The sequence below is a fragment of the Electrophorus electricus genome, chromosome 13, assembly GCF_041902795.1.
Source record: "Electrophorus electricus isolate QZ-2024a chromosome 13, ASM4190279v1, whole genome shotgun sequence".
Taxonomy (NCBI): domain Eukaryota; kingdom Metazoa; phylum Chordata; class Actinopteri; order Gymnotiformes; family Gymnotidae; genus Electrophorus; species Electrophorus electricus.
In genome coordinates, this window is record NC_137509.1 from 463,950 (window position 1) to 478,883 (window position 14,934).

Below are 14,934 nucleotides of genomic sequence, written 5' to 3' on the forward strand. Positions count from 1 at the left end.
CGCCACCTTGCCCCTCCTGGAACAACCACACCTCCAGGGCACCACATGCCAATCTCTCATGCACAGCAAACTGCAACCTCACCCAGCCAGGCCACACACCGTCTCCCTTTGTACCGTCCAGGGACGCACCCCTCCACAAACCTGGTGTTCACGCGCACACACGCAATTACAACGAATTGGAGGAGAAAGTTTAAACAAACGCGCTGACTTTGAACACTCACATCTAGGTCGGGCCAAGTCCAAATGGCCTGCAACTCGGTGCGCATCACCTCCATGACTGTCCCTAACGAACGCCACCTGCCACGCTTTCGGCCCGTCCCTGGCGGCTTTAAAAAAATCGTAGCGTGAGAATGGTGGGTCCGATCCGCGTGCCGCTCGAAGGCGATTAGAGGGGAGATGCAGCCCTTTCCAAAGAGCCATGAACAGACTTTCTACTCCAAAGGAGCCCAGAGATATTACGCCGCAAAGACGTCCGGCGCGCGACTTTTCTCCGCCGCCCGCCACGTTTAAAAAATCGTAGCGTGAGAATGGCGGGTCCGATCTGGATGGCGCTAGCACCGGCTGAATCCTGAGATCCAGAGCTTTCCAACGAGCCCGCGTGCGTGTCTCTTCTCCAAGGTAGCCGAGAGATATGAAAGGATAAAAGGGGAAAAGAATAAAATGCGCGTCGGTTTTAAATTCGCAGGCTACCTGCGCTGAAGGCGTGGAAAACGAGCACGTGACGGAAAGGCTTCCGTACCCGATGGGTCCAAATCACATGCGCAGCAAAGTAGCTTTAAACCTGGACACACAATGGAGACCATTTGACCCTTTAAAATCATACTACAACCAGACTTCCAGGTCACACAGTCATGCCCAGCAAAGGAGCTCTGCGCCTGGGCAGACCATGCAGTTTGACCCTTTAACCAAAACTAGAAACAGACCTCCAAGCCCAGGAGGTCACAGAATCATACCCAGTAAAGTAGCTAGCTAGCCTTCAGCTCAGTAAACCATACAATCAAATGTCCACCAAGCATTTAAACCGCAAGCATTTAAACCACTAGATACCGCTAGTTACCGGCTGCACGGTTAACAGTGCAAAGCCATTACCAAGCTACCTAGCTAGCTAGATGGCAGCTCAGTAACCGTACAAATTCGCCTGCTGCTGAAAACTGTCAAGTTGTATTTATAGCTTTCGTTTTAGTTCTCTCAGCTTACTTATTTGGTTTTTTTGTGTGTGTTTTTTTTTAGGGAAGTTTAATAATTTCTTAGAAATCTTGGAACATTTTGCCAGTTGGCATCTAGGAAAGCCTTTCTGCCCACAGACAATAAACACAAGCCAGAATTCCTCAAACAGGAATGAATCTACTAATTTAGTAACATTTCAGGCACATGAGTGGAGGAACTAGCAAATTCTAAATGATGAAATCGAAGCTGATAAAAATCCATGAAAATATAAACTGGTCATGAAAAAATGCTTGTGAATTGAAAATGTAAGTGATAGGATTAAAACAGTCTTGATTTGATATATTTTTAAAAATCAAATATCAAGTTTGATCATTCATGACCAAGGGAGTTTCTATGAGGGTGTAAACAACAAATGCATGTGAACTAAATACTACAGTGGTATATAATTAAATAATTGGAATAACTTTGTGTCACGTCATTTAACGTTTAACTCAAGCCGTTTGTGTTACCGGACTCTTTTATAACTTAACATTAGTAACTGTTTTAGTTGCCTTGTTTATCCAATAACATTCATTAATTAATCAATCCATGGTTTAACCCAAGCAATTTTCGTTACTTCCGCCTCTCGAGGCAAAAATGTCAATCAGAACGTTGCGCCCGCAAACTTCAAATAAACGATAAATAAGGCAAGTAATAAAAATGGATAAAGTTGAAAGATAAGTTGATTAAACTTGAGTCAAATAAAACTACTTATCAGTCAAAACGTCAATTCATATGCATTTTATTGACTCTAAATTTAATTTACGTGCATTTTAATCAGCCATATTTTTGGTGTATAGACCTGAGTTTTGTCGTTGAAGAGAATAAAAGAATCCGTCGTGTAAACTTACGCCATCTGCAGGCTGAGATGGTGTTGGGTTGACCCGGATGTGACGTTTGCCAAGCTGATGACATATCACGATATTAATTGTGAGATTTCCTTACCGTCTTTGCTCTTCGCAGAAGGGCACAGTGTGGTTTACAGGGCACAGTTTGACCCTTTAAATAATACTACAACCAGACTTCCAGGCACAAGAGGTCACACAGTCATGCCCAGCAAAGTAGCTCGGGGCCTGGGCCGTTTCACTCTTTAAATCGTTCAAAGCACCACATTTCAAGGCCCAAGAGGTCACGCAGTCATGCCCAGCAACGTAGCTCTGGGCCTGGGCACACTTCATGCAGTTTGACCCTTTAAATAATACTACAACCAGACTTCCAGGCACAAGAGGTCACACAGTCATGCCCAGCAAGGTTGCTTTAAACGTGGGCACACTTCAGACCGTTTCACTCTTTAAATCGTTCAAAGCACCACATTTCAAGGCCCAAGAGGTCACGCAGTCATGCCCAGCAACGTAGCTCTGGGCCTGGGCACACTTCATGCAGTTTGACCCTTTAAATAATACTACAACCAGACTTCCATGCACAAGAGGTCACCCAGTCATGCCCAGCAAAGTAGCTTTGGGCCTGGGCACACTTCATGCAGTTTGACTCTTTAAATAATACTACAACCAGACTTCCAGGCACAAGAGGTCACAAAGTCATGCCCAGCAAAGTAGCTCGGGGCCTGGGCACACTTCATGCAGTTTGACCCTTTAAATAATACTACAACCAGACTTCCAGGCACAAGAGGTCACGCAGTCATGCCCAGCAAGGTTGCTTTAAACGTGGGCACACTTCAGACCGTTTCACTCTTTAAATCGTTCAAAGCACCACATTTCAAGGCCCAAGAGGTCACAGAATCATGCCCAGCAAAGTAGCTTTGGGGCTGGGCCCACTTCATGCAGTTTGACCCTTTAAATAATACTACAACCAGACTTCCATGCACAAGAGTTCGCACAGTCATGCCCAGCAAAGGAGCTCTGGGCCTGTGCACACTTCATGCAGTTTGACCCTTTAAATAATACTACAACCAGACTTCCAGGCACAAGAGGTCACACAGTCATGCCCAGCAAGGTTGCTTTAAACGTGGGCACACTTCAGACCGTTTCATTCTTTAAATCGTTCAAAGCACCACATTTCAAGGCACAAGAGGTCACGCAGTCATGCCCAGCAACGTAGCTCTGGGCCTGGGCACACTTCATGCAGTTTGACCCTTTAAATAATACTACAACCATACTTCAAGGCACAAGAGGTCACACAGTCATGCCCAGCAAGCTTGCTTTAAACGTGGGCACACTTCAGACCATTTCACTCTTTAAATCGTTCAAAGCACCACATTTCAAGGCCCAAGAGGTCACAGAATCATGCCCAGCAACGTAGCTCTGGGCCTGGGCACACTTCATGCAGTTTGACCCTTTAAATAATACTACAACTAGACTTCCAGGCCCAAGAGGTCAGACAGTCATGCCCAGCAAAGTAGCTCTGGGCCTGGGCACACTTCAGACCGTTTCACTCTTTAAATCGTTCAAAGCACCACATTTCAAGGCCCAAGAGATCACAGAATCATGCCCAGCAACGTAGCTCTGGGAATGGGCACACTTCATGCAGTTTGACCATTTAAATAATACTACAACCAGACTTCCATGCACAAGAGTTCACACAGTCATGCCCAGCAAAGGAGCTCTGGGCCTGTGCACACTTCATGCAGTTTGACCCTTTAAATAATACTACAACCAGACTTCCAGGCACAAGAGGTCACGCAGTCATGCCCAGCAAGGTTGCTTTAAACGTGGGCACACTTCAGACCGTTTCACTCTTTAAATCGTTCAAAGCACCACATTTCAAGGCCCAAGAGGTCACAGAATCATGCCCAGCAAAGGAGCTCTGGGCCTGGGCACACCATGCAGTTTGACCCTTTAAATAATACTACAACCAGACTTCCAGGCACAAGAGGTCACACAGTCATACCCAGCAAAGTAGCTCGGAGCCTGGGCACACTTCATGTAGTTTGACCCTTTAAATAATACTACAACCAGACTTCCAGGCACAAGAGGTCACGCAGTCATGCCCAGCAAGGTTGCTTTAAACGTGGGCACACTTCAGACCGTTTCACTCTTTAAATCGTTCAAAGCACCACATTTCAAGGCCCAAGAGGTCACAGAATCATGCCCAGCAAAGGAGCTGGGCCTGGGCACACTTCACGCAGTTTGACCGTTTAAATAAAACTAGAAACAGACTTCCTGGCCCAAGAGGTCACAGTCATACCCAGCAAAGTACGTTTAAACCTGGAAACAAATCAGATCCTTTCTGTCATTCAAAGGATTGGGCCTGCAACTCACAACCACATGCCCAGTGAAGCGCACCGTCACCCAGCCACACTACGCCACCTTGCCCCTCCTGGAACAACCACACCTCCAGGGCACCACATGCCAATCTCTCATGCACAGCAAACTGCAACCTCACCCAGCCAGGCCACACACCGTCTCCCTTTGTACCGTCCAGGGACGCACCCCTCCACAAACCTGGTGTTCACGCGCACACACGCAATTACAACGAATTGGAGGAGAAAGTTTAAACAAACGCGCTGACTTTGAACACTCACATCTAGGTCGGGCCAAGTCCAAATGGCCTGCAACTCGGTGCGCATCACCTCCATGACTGTCCCTAACGAACGCCACCTGCCACGCTTTCGGCCCGTCCCTGGCGGCTTTAAAAAAATCGTAGCGTGAGAATGGTGGGTCCGATCCGCGTGCCGCTCGAAGGCGATTAGAGGGGAGATGCAGCCCTTTCCAAAGAGCCATGAACAGACTTTCTACTCCAAAGGAGCCCAGAGATATTACGCCGCAAAGACGTCCGGCGCGCGACTTTTCTCCGCCGCCCGCCACGTTTAAAAAATCGTAGCGTGAGAATGGCGGGTCCGATCTGGATGGCGCTAGCACCGGCTGAATCCTGAGATCCAGAGCTTTCCAACGAGCCCGCGTGCGTGTCTCTTCTCCAAGGTAGCCGAGAGATATGAAAGGATAAAAGGGGAAAAGAATAAAATGCGCGTCGGTTTTAAATTCGCAGGCTACCTGCGCTGAAGGCGTGGAAAACGAGCACGTGACGGAAAGGCTTCCGTACCCGATGGGTCCAAATCACATGCGCAGCAAAGTAGCTTTAAACCTGGACACACAATGGAGACCATTTGACCCTTTAAAATCATACTACAACCAGACTTCCAGGTCACACAGTCATGCCCAGCAAAGGAGCTCTGCGCCTGGGCAGACCATGCAGTTTGACCCTTTAACCAAAACTAGAAACAGACCTCCAAGCCCAGGAGGTCACAGAATCATACCCAGTAAAGTAGCTAGCTAGCCTTCAGCTCAGTAAACCATACAATCAAATGTCCACCAAGCATTTAAACCGCAAGCATTTAAACCACTAGATACCGCTAGTTACCGGCTGCACGGTTAACAGTGCAAAGCCATTACCAAGCTACCTAGCTAGCTACCGGAAGCACTTTTAACAGTGCAAAGTCAGTAGCTAGCTAGCTACTGACTTTGCACTGTTAAAAGTGCTTCCGGTAGCTAGCTAGCTAGCTAGATGGCAGCTCAGTAACCGTACAAATTCGCCTGCTGCTGAAAACTGTCAAGTTGTATTTATAGCTTTCGTTTTAGTTCTCTCAGCTTACTTATTTGGTTTTTTTGTGTGTGTTTTTTTTTAGGGAAGTTTAATAATTTCTTAGAAATCTTGGAACATTTTGCCAGTTGGCATCTAGGAAAGCCTTTCTGCCCACAGACAATAAACACAAGCCAGAATTCCTCAAACAGGAATGAATCTACTAATTTAGTAACATTTCAGGCACATGAGTGGAGGAACTAGCAAATTCTAAATGATGAAATCGAAGCTGATAAATATCCATGAAAATATAAACTGGTCATGAAAAAATGCTTGTGAATTGAAAATGTAAGTGATAGGATTAAAACAGTCTTGATTTGATATATTTTTAAAAATCAAATATCAAGTTTGATCATTCATGACCAAGGGAGTTTCTATGAGGGTGTAAACAACAAATGCATGTGAACTAAATACTACAGTGGTATATAATTAAATAATTGGAATAACTTTGTGTCACGTCATTTAACGTTTAACTCAAGCCGTTTGTGTTACCGGACTCTTTTATCACTTAACATTAGTAACTGTTTTAGTTGCCTTGTTTATCCAATAACATTCATTAATTAATCAATCCATGGTTTAACCCAAGCAATTTTCGTTACTTCCGCCTCTCGAGGCAAAAATGTCAATCAGAACGTTGCGCCCGCAAACTTCAAATAAACGATAAATAAGGCAAGTAATAAAAATGGATAAAGTTGAAAGATAAGTTGATTAAACTTGAGTCAAATAAAACTACTTATCAGTCAAAACGTCAATTCATATGCATTTTATTGACTCTAAATTTAATTTACGTGCATTTTAATCAGCCATATTTTTGGTGTATAGACCTGAGTTTTGTCGTTGAAGAGAATAAAAGAATCCGTCGTGTAAACTTACGCCATCTGCAGGCTGAGATGGTGTTGGGTTGACCCGGATGTGACGTTTGCCAAGCTGATGACATATCACGATATTAATTGTGAGATTTCCTTACCGTCTTTGCTCTTCGCAGAAGGGCACAGTGTGGTTTACAGGGCACAGTTTGACCCTTTAAATAATACTACAACCAGACTTCCAGGCACAAGAGGTCACACAGTCATGCCCAGCAAAGTAGCTCGGGGCCTGGGCCGTTTCACTCTTTAAATCGTTCAAAGCACCACATTTCAAGGCCCAAGAGGTCACGCAGTCATGCCCAGCAACGTAGCTCTGGGCCTGGGCACACTTCATGCAGTTTGACCCTTTAAATAATACTACAACCAGACTTCCAGGCACAAGAGGTCACACAGTCATGCCCAGCAAGGTTGCTTTAAACGTGGGCACACTTCAGACCGTTTCACTCTTTAAATCGTTCAAAGCACCACATTTCAAGGCCCAAGAGGTCACGCAGTCATGCCCAGCAACGTAGCTCTGGGCCTGGGCACACTTCATGCAGTTTGACCCTTTAAATAATACTACAACCAGACTTCCATGCACAAGAGGTCACCCAGTCATGCCCAGCAAAGTAGCTTTGGGCCTGGGCACACTTCATGCAGTTTGACTCTTTAAATAATACTACAACCAGACTTCCAGGCACAAGAGGTCACAAAGTCATGCCCAGCAAAGTAGCTCGGGGCCTGGGCACACTTCATGCAGTTTGACCCTTTAAATAATACTACAACCAGACTTCCAGGCACAAGAGGTCACGCAGTCATGCCCAGCAAGGTTGCTTTAAACGTGGGCACACTTCAGACCGTTTCACTCTTTAAATCGTTCAAAGCACCACATTTCAAGGCCCAAGAGGTCACAGAATCATGCCCAGCAAAGTAGCTTTGGGGCTGGGCCCACTTCATGCAGTTTGACCCTTTAAATAATACTACAACCAGACTTCCATGCACAAGAGTTCGCACAGTCATGCCCAGCAAAGGAGCTCTGGGCCTGTGCACACTTCATGCAGTTTGACCCTTTAAATAATACTACAACCAGACTTCCAGGCACAAGAGGTCACACAGTCATGCCCAGCAAGGTTGCTTTAAACGTGGGCACACTTCAGACCGTTTCATTCTTTAAATCGTTCAAAGCACCACATTTCAAGGCACAAGAGGTCACGCAGTCATGCCCAGCAACGTAGCTCTGGGCCTGGGCACACTTCATGCAGTTTGACCCTTTAAATAATACTACAACCATACTTCAAGGCACAAGAGGTCACACAGTCATGCCCAGCAAGCTTGCTTTAAACGTGGGCACACTTCAGACCATTTCACTCTTTAAATCGTTCAAACCACCACATTTCAAGGCCCAAGAGGTCACAGAATCATGCCCAGCAACGTAGCTCTGGGCCTGGGCACACTTCATGCAGTTTGACCCTTTAAATAATACTACAACTAGACTTCCAGGCCCAAGAGGTCAGACAGTCATGCCCAGCAAAGTAGCTCTGGGCCTGGGCACACTTCAGACCGTTTCACTCTTTAAATCGTTCAAAGCACCACATTTCAAGGCCCAAGAGATCACAGAATCATGCCCAGCAACGTAGCTCTGGGAATGGGCACACTTCATGCAGTTTGACCATTTAAATAATACTACAACCAGACTTCCATGCACAAGAGTTCACACAGTCATGCCCAGCAAAGGAGCTCTGGGCCTGTGCACACTTCATGCAGTTTGACCCTTTAAATAATACTACAACCAGACTTCCAGGCACAAGAGGTCACACAGTCATGCCCAGCAAGGTTGCTTTAAACGTGGGCACACTTCAGACCGTTTCATTCTTTAAATCGTTCAAAGCACCACATTTCAAGGCCCAAGAGATCACAGAATCATGCCCAGCAACGTAGCTCTGGGAATGGGCACACTTCATGCAGTTTGACCATTTAAATAATACTACAAGCAGACTTCCAGGCACAAGAGGTCACACACTCATGCCCAGCAAAGTAGCTTTAAACGTGGGCACACTTCAGACCGTTTCATTCTTTAAATCGTTCAAAGCACCACATTTCAAGGCCCAAGAGGTCACGCAGTCATGCCCAGCAACGTAGCTCTGGGCCTGGGCACACTTCATGCAGTTTGACCCTTTAAATAATACTACAACCAGACTTCCAGGCCCAAGAGGTCAGACAGTCATGCCCAGCAAAGTAGCTCTGGGCCTGGGCACACTTCATGCAGTTTGACTCTTTAAATAATACTACAACCAGACTTCCAGGCACAAGAGGTCACACAGTCATGCCCAGCAAAGTAGCTCTGGGCCTGGGCACACCATGCAGTTTGACCCTTTAAATAATACTACAACCAGACTTCCAGGCACAAGAGGTCACACAGTCATGCCCAGCAAAGTAGCTCGGGGCCTGGGCACACTTCATGCAGTTTGACCCTTTAAATAATACTACAACCAGACTTCCAGGCACAAGAGGTCACACAGTCATGCCCAGCAAAGTAGCTCGGGGCCTGGGCACACTTCATGCAGTTTGACCCTTTAAATAATACTACAACCAGACTTCCAGGCACAAGAGGTCACACAGTCATGCCCAGCAAAGTAGCTCGGGGCCTGGGCACACTTCAGACCGTTTCACTCTTTAAATCGTTCAAAGCACAACATTTCAAGGCCCAAGAGGTCACAGAATCATGCCCAGCAAAATAGCTCTGGGCCTGGGCACACTTCATGCAGTTTGACCCTTTAAATAATACTACAACCAGACTTCCATGCACAAGAGTTCACACAGTCATGCCCAGCAAAGGAGCTCTGGGCCTGGGCACACTTCAGACCGTTTCACTCTTTAAATCGTTCAAAGCACCACATTTCAAGGCCCAAGAGGTCACGCAGTCATGCCCAGCAAAGTAGCTCTGGGCCTGGGCACACTTCATGCAATTTGACCCTTTAAATAATACTACAACCAGACTTCCAGGCACAAGAGGTCACACAGTCATGCCCAGCAAGGTTGCTTTAAACGTGGGCACACTTCAGACCGTTTCACTCTTTAAATCGTTCAAAGCACCACATTTCAAGGCCCAAGAGGTCACGCAGTCATGCCCAGCAACGTAGCTCTGGGCCTGGGCACACTTCATGCAGTTTGACCCTTTAAATAATACTACAACCAGACTTCCATGCACAAGAGGTCACCCAGTCATGCCCAGCAAAGTAGCTTTGGGCCTGGGCACACTTCATGCAGTTTGACTCTTTAAATAATACTACAACCAGACTTCCAGGCACAAGAGGTCACAAAGTCATGCCCAGCAAAGTAGCTCGGGGCCTGGGCACACTTCATGCAGTTTGACCCTTTAAATAATACTACAACCAGACTTCCAGGCACAAGAGGTCACGCAGTCATGCCCAGCAAGGTTGCTTTAAACGTGGGCACACTTCAGACCGTTTCACTCTTTAAATCGTTCAAAGCACCACATTTCAAGGCCCAAGAGGTCACAGAATCATGCCCAGCAAAGTAGCTTTGGGGCTGGGCCCACTTCATGCAGTTTGACCCTTTAAATAATACTACAACCAGACTTCCATGCACAAGAGTTCGCACAGTCATGCCCAGCAAAGGAGCTCTGGGCCTGTGCACACTTCATGCAGTTTGACCCTTTAAATAATACTACAACCAGACTTCCAGGCACAAGAGGTCACACAGTCATGCCCAGCAAGGTTGCTTTAAACGTGGGCACACTTCAGACCGTTTCATTCTTTAAATCGTTCAAAGCACCACATTTCAAGGCACAAGAGGTCACGCAGTCATGCCCAGCAACGTAGCTCTGGGCCTGGGCACACTTCATGCAGTTTGACCCTTTAAATAATACTACAACCATACTTCAAGGCACAAGAGGTCACACAGTCATGCCCAGCAAGCTTGCTTTAAACGTGGGCACACTTCAGACCATTTCACTCTTTAAATCGTTCAAAGCACCACATTTCAAGGCCCAAGAGGTCACAGAATCATGCCCAGCAACGTAGCTCTGGGCCTGGGCACACTTCATGCAGTTTGACCCTTTAAATAATACTACAACCATACTTCAAGGCACAAGAGGTCACACAGTCATGCCCAGCAAGGTTGCTTTAAACGTGGGCACACTTCAGACCGTTTCACTCTTTAAATCGTTCAAAGCACCACATTTCAAGGCCCAAGAGATCACAGAATCATGCCCAGCAACGTAGCTCTGGGAATGGGCACACTTCATGCAGTTTGACCATTTAAATAATACTACAACCAGACTTCCATGCACAAGAGTTCACACAGTCATGCCCAGCAAAGGAGCTCTGGGCCTGTGCACACTTCATGCAGTTTGACCCTTTAAATAATACTACAACCAGACTTCCAGGCACAAGAGGTCACACAGTCATGCCCAGCAAGGTTGCTTTAAACGTGGGCACACTTCAGACCGTTTCATTCTTTAAATCGTTCAAAGCACCACATTTCAAGGCCCAAGAGATCACAGAATCATGCCCAGCAACGTAGCTCTGGGAATGGGCACACTTCATGCAGTTTGACCCTTTAAATAATACTACAACCAGACTTCCAGGCCCAAGAGGTCAGACAGTCATGCCCAGCAAAGTAGCTCTGGGCCTGGGCACACTTCATGCAGTTTGACTCTTTAAATAATACTACAACCAGACTTCCAGGCACAAGAGGTCACACAGTCATGCCCAGCAAAGTAGCTCTGGGCCTGGGCACACTTCAGACCGTTTCACTCTTTAAATCGTTCAAAGCACCACATTTCAAGGCCCAAGAGGTCACGCAGTCATGCCCAGCAACGTAGCTCTGGGCCTGGGCACACTTCATGCAGTTTGACCCTTTAAATAATACTACAACCAGACTTCCATGCACAAGAGTTCACACAGTCATGCCCAGCAAAGGAGCTCTGGGCCTGGGCACACTTCATGCAGTTTGACCCTTTAAATAATACTACAACCAGACTTCCAGGCACAAGAGGTCATGCAGTCATGCCCAGCAAGGTTGCTTTAAACGTGGGCACACTTCAGACCGTTTCACTCTTTAAATCGTTCAAAGCACCACATTTCAAGGCCCAAGAGGTCACAGAATCATGCCCAGCAACGTAGCTCTGGGCCTGGGCACACTTCATGCAGTTTGACCCTTTAAATAATACTACAACCAGACTTCCATGCACAAGAGTTCACACAGTCATGCCCAGCAAAGGAGCTCTGGGCCTGTGCACACTTCATGCAGTTTGACCCTTTAAATAATACTACAACCAGACTTCCAGGCACAAGAGGTCACACAGTCATGCCCAGCAAAGGAGCTCTGGGCCTGGGCACACTTCATGCAGTTTGACCCTTTAAATAATACTACAACCAGACTTCCAGGCCCAAGAGGTCAGACAGTCATGCCCAGCAAAGTAGCTCTGGGCCTGGGCACACTTCATGCAGTTTGACTCTTTAAATAATACTACAACCAGACTTCCAGGCACAAGAGGTCACACAGTCATGCCCAGCAAAGTAGCTCTGGGCCTGGGCACACTTCAGACCGTTTCACTCTTTAAATCGTTCAAAGCACCACATTTCAAGGCCCAAGAGGTCACGCAGTCATGCCCAGCAACGTAGCTCTGGGCCTGGGCACACTTCATGCAGTTTGACCCTTTAAATAATACTACAACCAGACTTCCATGCACAAGAGTTCACACAGTCATGCCCAGCAAAGGAGCTCTGGGCCTGGGCACACTTCATGCAGTTTGACCCTTTAAATAATACTACAACCAGACTTCCAGGCACAAGAGGTCATGCAGTCATGCCCAGCAAGGTTGCTTTAAACGTGGGCACACTTCAGACCGTTTCACTCTTTAAATCGTTCAAAGCACCACATTTCAAGGCCCAAGAGGTCACAGAATCATGCCCAGCAACGTAGCTCTGGGCCTGGGCACACTTCATGCAGTTTGACCCTTTAAATAATACTACAACCAGACTTCCATGCACAAGAGTTCACACAGTCATGCCCAGCAAAGGAGCTCTGGGCCTGTGCACACTTCATGCAGTTTGACCCTTTAAATAATACTACAACCAGACTTCCAGGCACAAGAGGTCACACAGTCATGCCCAGCAAGGTTGCTTTAAACGTGGGCACACTTCAGACCGTTTCATTCTTTAAATCGTTCAAAGCACCACATTTCAAGGCCCAAGAGGTCACAGAATCATGCGCAGCAAAGGAGCTCTGCGCCAGGGCACACCATGCAGTTTGACCCTTTAAATAATACTACAACCAGACTTCCATGCACAAGAGTTCACACAGTCATGCCCAGCAAAGGAGCTCTGGGCCTGGGCACACCATGCAGTTTGACCCTTTAAATAATACTACAACCAGACTTCCAGGCACAAGAGGTCACACAGTCATACCCAGCAAAGTAGCTCTGGGCCTGGGCACACTTCATGCAGTTTGACCCTTTAAATAATACTACAACCAGACTTCCAGGCACAAGAGGTCACACAGTCATGCCCAGCAAGGTTGCTTTAAACGTGGGCACACTTCAGACCGTTTCACTCTTTAAATCGTTCAAAGCACCACATTTCAAGGCCCAAGAGGTCACAGAATCATGCCCAGCAAAGGAGCTGGGCCTGGGCACACTTCACGCAGTTTGACCCTTTAAATAATACTACAACCAGACTTCCAGGCACAAGAGGTCACACAGTCATGCCCAGCAAAGGAGCTCTGGGCCTGGGCACACTTCATGCAGTTTGACCATTTAAATAATACTACAACCAGACTTCCATGCACAAGAGGTCACACAGTCATGCCCAGCAAGGTTGCATTAAACGTGGGCACACTTCAGACCGTTTCACTCTTTAAATCGTTCAAAGCACCACATTTCAAGGCCCAAGAGGTCACAGATTCATGCCCAGCAACGTAGCTCTGGGCCTGGGCACACTTCATGCAGTTTGACCCTTTAAATAATACTACAACCAGACTTCCAGGCACAAGAGGTCAGACAGTCATGCCCAGCAAAGTAGCTCGGGGCCTGGGAACACTTCATGCAGTTTGACCCTTTAAATAATACTACAACCAGACTTCCAGGCACAAGAGGTCATGCAGTCATGCCCAGCAAGGTTGCTTTAAACGTGGGCACACTTCAGACCGTTTCACTCTTTAAATCGTTCAAAGCACCACATTTCAAGGCCCAAGAGGTCACAGAATCATGCCCAGCAAAGTAGCTTTGGGGCTGGGCCCACTTCATGCAGTTTGACCCTTTAAATAATACTACAACCAGACTTCCATGCACAAGAGTTCACACAGTCATGCCCAGCAAAGGAGCTCTGGGCCTGTGCACACTTCATGCAGTTTGACCCTTTAAATAATACTACCACCAGACTTCCAGGCACAAGAGGTCACACAGTCATGCCCAGCAAGGTTGCTTTAAACGTGGGCACACTTCAGACCGTTTCATTCTTTAAATCGTTCAAAGCACCACATTTCAAGGCACAAGAGGTCACGCAGTCATGCCCAGCAACGTAGCTCTGGGCCTGGGCACACTTCATGCAGTTTGACCCTTTAAATAATACTACAACCATACTTCAAGGCACAAGAGGTCACACAGTCATGCCCAGCAAGGTTGCTTTAAACGTGGGCACACTTCAGACCGTTTCACTCTTTAAATCGTTCAAAGCACCACATTTCAAGGGCCAAGAGGTCACAGAATCATGCCCAGCAAAGTAGCTCTGGGCATGGGCACACTTCATGCAGTTTGACCCTTTAAATAATACTACAACCAGACTTCCAGGCACAAGAGGTCACACAGTCATGCCCAGCAAGGTTGCTTTAAACGTGGGCACACTTCAGACCGTTTCATTCTTTAAATCGTTCAAAGCACCACATTTCAAGGCCCAAGAGGTCACAGAATCATGCGCAGCAAAGGAGCTCTGGGCCAGGGCACACCATGCAGTTTGACCCTTTAAATAATACTACAACCAGACTTCCATGCACAAGAGTTCACACAGTCATGCCCAGCAAAGGAGCTCTGGGCCTGGGCACACCATGCAGTTTGACCCTTTAAATAATACTACAACCAGACTTCCAGGCACAAGAGGTCACACAGTCATACCCAGCAAAGTAGCTCTGGGCCTGGGCACACTTCATGCAGTTTGACCCTTTAAATAATACTACAACCAGACTTCCAGGCACAAGAGGTCACACAGTCATGCCCAGCAAGGTTGCTTTAAACGTGGGCACACTTCAGACCGTTTCACTCTTTAAATCGTTCAAAGCACCACATTTCAAGGCCCAAGAGGTCACAGAATCATGCCCAGCAAAGGAG